This window comes from Rhinoraja longicauda, chromosome 19 (assembly GCF_053455715.1).
Source record: "Rhinoraja longicauda isolate Sanriku21f chromosome 19, sRhiLon1.1, whole genome shotgun sequence".
NCBI lineage: Eukaryota > Metazoa > Chordata > Chondrichthyes > Rajiformes > Arhynchobatidae > Rhinoraja > Rhinoraja longicauda.
In genome coordinates, this window is record NC_135971.1 from 31,910,708 (window position 1) to 31,916,991 (window position 6,284).

Below are 6,284 nucleotides of genomic sequence, written 5' to 3' on the forward strand. Positions count from 1 at the left end.
ATGTCCCATTTTCTTTCATTTGACCCACATCCCTCAAACTTTCGCATCTATGCGCCTGTCTAAATGTATTTTACATGTTGCCGCACCTGCCTCAACTACCTCCTCCGGCAATTTGTTCCATATACCCACCGCTCAAGGTTCCTATTAACTGTTTCCCCTCTAACTTTAAACCCACATCCCCAACTTCTTGATTCCCCAAGTTCTTGATTTCCCCTCCCCTGGGTAAAAGATTGAATTCCGCTCATAATTTTATACACAATTTTATAAGTTCACCCACCAAGGCACAAAGTCCTGGACCTGCCAACCTCTCCCTGTGGCTCAATCCCTGCCCCTGCGCTGTAACAAAGAGATTGGAACCATTGTCTCTGTTGCCCAAGGACATGCTCACTCTTCTTCTCCACAGACCTTCAGGTAACACAGGAGCCTGCAGGTGCTGGACACAGGGAAAAGGCGCTGGAAGAACTAAGCAGGTAGGACAGCATCTGTGGAGGGAAATGGGCAGACAGCACTTCAGACCTTCCTCAGCATTTGCCTTGCCCACTATTTTGTCCCACGTGGCTTACAACGTTTCTCGACTTCCCATTTTGGGTGCAGCCTGGATCTCGGGAAACTGCATTCCTTCCATCGCTTCTCCTAACAGTTCTCCCTCGGTTCCCGTGCTCTACACTCTCTGCCATGGTCTGGTACTTTCTGGTCCTCACTCATTCACTCCTCGAGCATTTGACATGATGGGAAAATGAGAATGTTGCAATATTGGTTGCAGTAGGCAGGACGGTGTTAGACCAAGGCCAAATGATTGAAAGTAGCTGGAAGTATCCTTCTTGAAAAAGGGTCCCAACCTGAAATGTCACATATCCATGTTCTCCAGGGATGCTGACTGACCCGTTGAGTTACTCCAGCACTTGTGGTCTTATTAAGGGAGCAACACCACTTGGACAAAGGAACCAGCACACATTTCTGTAAAGCCTAAACAAAAAGCATTGGCAGTTAAAGATTTCAACCATGACACAGCAAGAGATTGGATTCTGACATTGGGCTCTGTCTGTGTGGAGTTCACACGTTTTCCGTGCCCTCATGCGTTTTCTCCGGGTGCTCTGGCTGCTGGGAGTGGATGCAAAAATGTGAGTGGGTGATCGACGGTCAATGTGGACTGACGGGCCTGTTTCTATGCTATATCCTTCAACTCACTGGTAGCAAAGGAGTTATTGGTAAAAGGAGCAGGACTTAATGAGCAAAACACAAACTGCTGGTGCAACTGTGGGACTGGCAGCATCTGTGGAAGGAATGGACAGGTGACATCGAGTCAGGATTCATGAAATGCATTGAGAATGAAACCAACCCAAACAAGGAGTTATATCATAGACACAAAAGCTGGAGTAACTCGGTGGGCAGGCAACATCTCTGGAGAGAAGGAAAGGGTGGCGTTTCTGGTCGAGAAAACGGGGTCTCGATCCAAAATGTTACCCATTCCTTCTCTCCAGAGATGCTGCCTGTCCTGCTGAGTTACTCAAGCTTTGTGTCTATCTTTAGTTTAAACCAGCATCTGCAGTTCCATCTTACACATGGGGTTATATCACATGGTTTAAAGAAAAAACCCAATATGCTTCCAGTCCTCTTTATTGCAATGCACAACAGGACATTTCTTGCACTCTAATTTCTGGAGACCTGCCCCCAGAGCACACAACCGCCCAAAACTGCACGTGGCCAGAGCTCGAACCTTCTCCAGTGAGGCGAGGTTCTAACCTCTATGCTGTACAATTTGAACCATTGCTCAAACCACCTCTCAGCCGACAGATTTTCATGGTAATCTTCATCATTATTCACAGGGCACGAGCAGCAGTTTTGGCCGAGGGAAAAGACAATTGAAAATCATGAACTTAAACCTGGCTCAAAAATTACCTGCCAGGCATGATCCATGCCCTCATTCTGGTTGAGCTTGCCATAGAACGATGAGGGGATCTTATCGAAACATAAGATTATTAAGGGGTTAGACACGTTAGAGGCACGAAACATGTTCCCAATGTTGGGGGAGTCCAGAACAAGGGGCCACAGTTTAAGAATAAGGGGTAGGTCAGTTAGAACAGAGATGAGGAAAAACCTTTTCAGTCAGAGAGTTGTAAATCTGTGAAATTCTCTGCCTCAGAAGGCAGTGGAGGCCAATTCTCCGATTGCATTAAAGAGAGAGCTTGATAGAGCTCTTTAGGATAGCGGAGTCAGGGGGTGTGGGGAGAAGGCAGGAACGAGGTATTTTGAAAGGAAAATACAGCATCCCCACCTCTGAATACATATTTGGCCAGCCATTTTTTTTAAACAAAAGGCATCAATACCAACGGATCTAGCAGCTTTAAATGTGGATGAACCTAGACCACAATGACATACATCCCAGGTTTTGAGAGGGGAAAGAACATAGAAACATAGAAAATAGGTGCAGCAGTAGGCCATTCGGCCCTCCGAGCCTGCACCGCCATTCAATATGATCATGGCTGATCATCCAGCTAAGTAACCTGTACCTGCCTTCTCTCCATACCCCCTGATCCCTTTAGCAAAAAGGGCCACATCTAACTCCCTCTTAAATATAGCCAATGAACTGGCCTCAACTACCTTCTGTGGCAGAGAATTCCACAGACTCACCACTCTGTGTGAAGAAATGTATTCTCATCTCGGTCCTAAAAGACTTCCCCCTTATCCTTAAGCTTTGACCCCTGGTTCTGGACTCCCCCAACATCGGGAACAATCTTCCCGCATTTAGTCTCTCCAACCCCTTAAGAATTTTATGTTTCTATAAGATCCCCCCTCAGTCTTCTAAATTCCAGCGAGTACAAGACTAGTCTATCCAGTCTTTCTTCATATGAAAATCCCACCATCCCAGGGATCAATCTGGTGAACCTTCTCTGTACTCCCTCTAAGGCAAGAACGTCTTTCGTCAGATTAGGAGACCAAAACTGCACACAATACTCCAGGTGCGGTCTCACCAAGGCCCTGTACAACTGCAGTAGAATCTCCCTGCTCCTAAACTAAAATCCTCTTGCTATGAATGCCAACATACCATTCGCTTTCTTCAATGCCTGCTGCACCTGCACGCTTGCTTTCAATGACTGGTGCACCATGACACCCAGGTCACGTTGCATCTCCCCTTCTCCTAATCATTCACCATTCAGGTAATACTCTGCTTTCCTGTTCTTGCCGCCAAAGTGGATAACCTCACATTTATCCACATTATATTGCATCTGCCATGCATTTGCCCACTCGCCAAATCTATCCAAGTCACTCTGCAGCCTCCTAGCATCCTCCTCACAGCTAACACTGCCACCCAGCTTCGTGTCATCCGCAAACTTAGAGATGTTGCATTCAATTCCCTCGTCCAAATCATTAATATACACTGTAAATAACTGGGGTCCCAGCACTGAGCCTTGCGGTACCCCACTAGTCACTGCCTGCCATTCCGAAAAGGACCCGTTTATTCCTACTCTTTGCTTCCTGTCCGCCAACCAATTTTCTATCCACCTCAACACTGAACCCTCAATACCGTGTGCTTTAAGTTTGTACACCAATCTCCTATGTAGGACCTTGTCGAAGGCCTTCTGAAAGTCCAGATATAACACATCGACTGGTTCTCCCTTATCCACTCTACTAGTTACATCTTCGAAAAATTCTATAAGATTCGTCAGACATGATTTGCCTTTTGTAAATCCATGCTGACTTTGTCCAATGATTTCACCACTTTCCAAATGTGATGCTATCACATCTTTAATAACTGACTCTAGCATTTTCCCCACTACCGATGTTAGGCTAACTGGTCTATAATTCCCCGTTTTCTCTCTCCCTCCCTTTTTAAAAAGTGGGGTTACATTAGCTACCCTCCAGTCCTCAGGAACTACTCCAGAATCTAAGGAGTTTTGAAAAATTATCACTAATGCATCCACTATTTCTGAGGCTACTTCCTTAAGCACTCTGGGATGCAGCCTATCTGGCCCTGGGGATTTATCTGCCTTTAATCCATTTAACACCACTTCCCGACTAACCTGGATTTCCCTCAGTTCCTCCATCTCATTAGACCCCCGGTCCCCCGCTATTTCCGGCAGACGGTTTATGTCTTCCTTAGTGAAGACAGAACCAAAGTATTTGTTCAATTGGTCTGCCATCTCCTTGTTCCCTATGATCAATTCACCTGTTTCCGACTGCAAGGGACCTACATTTTTCTTAACTAATCTTTTTCTCTTCACATATCTATAAAAGCTTTTGCAGTCAGTTTTTATGTTCCTTGCCAGTTTTCCCTCATAATCTATTTTCCCTTTCCTAATTAAGCCTTTTGTCCTCCTCTGCTGGACTCTGAATTTCTCCCAGTCCTCTGGTATGCTACTTTTTCTGGCTAATCTGTATGCTTCGTCTTTTGTTTTAATACTATCCTTGATTTCCCTTGTTAGCCACGGATGCACTACCTTTCCTGGTTTGTTCTTTTGTGAAATTGGGATGAACATTTGTTGTAGTTCATCCCACTTCACACTGACAGCACCAGTTATTTAGTCATGGCGGCATATAGCATGGAAACAAGCCAATCGGCCCACCATATACATGCTGACCTCTGGGAACAATTACCAGGGGACTAGACTCAATAACAATCAGGCATTAGGTAGAGTGTACATCAAATATGCAAATTCTCAGCCACTCCAAGCAACCTCTCCCCTGGGATAAATCCCTTCTGGCTCTTAGGATTTCATCACCTTAACATGAGTTATACTTTTCATTTATGAATGCATGCACCGGACATTCACCCACCTCTCCAATGAATTCACCAGCTACAAAGTCTGTTTCCTTTGCGAATACTGATGAGGTATTAATTTAGTACCCTCGCTTATACCTTCTTACTCCACAGGGATTACTTTAATATCCAATTATTATTTTTCAGAGGATCTCAGATTTGCCTGATCCTGCTATCATATCATATATATACCGCCGGAAACAGGCCTTTTCGGCCCACCAAGTCCGTGCCGCCCAGCGATCCCCGTACATTAACACTATCCTACACCCACTAGGGACAATTTTTACATTTACCCAGCCAATTAACCTACATACCTGTACGTCTTTGGAGTGTGGGAGGAAACCGAAGATCTCGGAGAAAACCCATGCAGGTCACGGGGAGAACGTACAAACTCCTTACAGTGCAGCACCCGTAGTCAGGATCGAACCCGAGTCTCCGGCGCTGCATTCGCTGTAAAGCAGCAACTCTACCGCTGCGCTACCGTGCCGCCTATCAGTGGCCTTTCGTTAGACTTGGCCTTCCTAATTTCCTTGAGCGTCTCCTTATTTTTGTACACTCTTGCCAGACCTCTCCACTAGTTCCCCATATCTATTTCATACTTTTACTGCTTAAACAACCCTTACACCTCTGCACATCCTTGCTTTTACTCTTACAGGGGCATATTAATCTTCAAATCATTATTTCTTCACTGAAACCTTAATACCACATACTTACCTGCAAGTAGATTCTCCTAATCTTTGCAAGATCATCTAATTGTGGTGAAATTTACCTTGCATCTTATTACATCGTTATCACCAAAAATAATAGGATGTCCAATTGAGAATCCATCCACTTGACCAACTACATTTCCATGGTCCAGTAAGGCTTTCCCTTATTTGTAACATTCAGTTGCTCCCCTGTACACCTCCGGAATTATATACACTCCATCTGCGCTGAATAGGCAGGCACAGCAGGTATCCTCCTGCCTCATTGCACCTCCTGGCCTCAGGTACAGTGTGTGGAGATTGCACGTTCTCCCTGCGACCACATGGGTTCCTCCCTGGTGCCCCAGTTTACTCCCACATCCGATGTTTAGTTGGTCTCTATAAAATTGCCCCTAGTACGCTGCAAGTGGATACATAAGTGGGAAAACTGAACTAGTGTAAACAGGTGATCGATGATCAGTCTGGAGGGGGGCTGGATTTCATGTGACAATAGACAATAGGTGCAGGAGGAGGCCATTCGGCCCTTTGAGCCAGCACCGCCATTCAATGTGATCATGGCTGATCATTCTCAATTAATACCCCGTTCCTGCCTTCTCCCAATACCTCCTGACTCCGCTATCCTTAAGAGTGCTATCTAGAATGCATCTTTAGTTTACATGTGCTACATGTAAACTAAAGATAACCACAATTAATATGTGGGAAATTACCCCCCCCCCCCCCCCCAATCAGCTTTACAAAGCCTGCATTATTCTGATTAAGCCCCTTTATATCTCTTCTCACTTACCAACTCCTTACACGTTTAATACTTAATCTATGCAAGC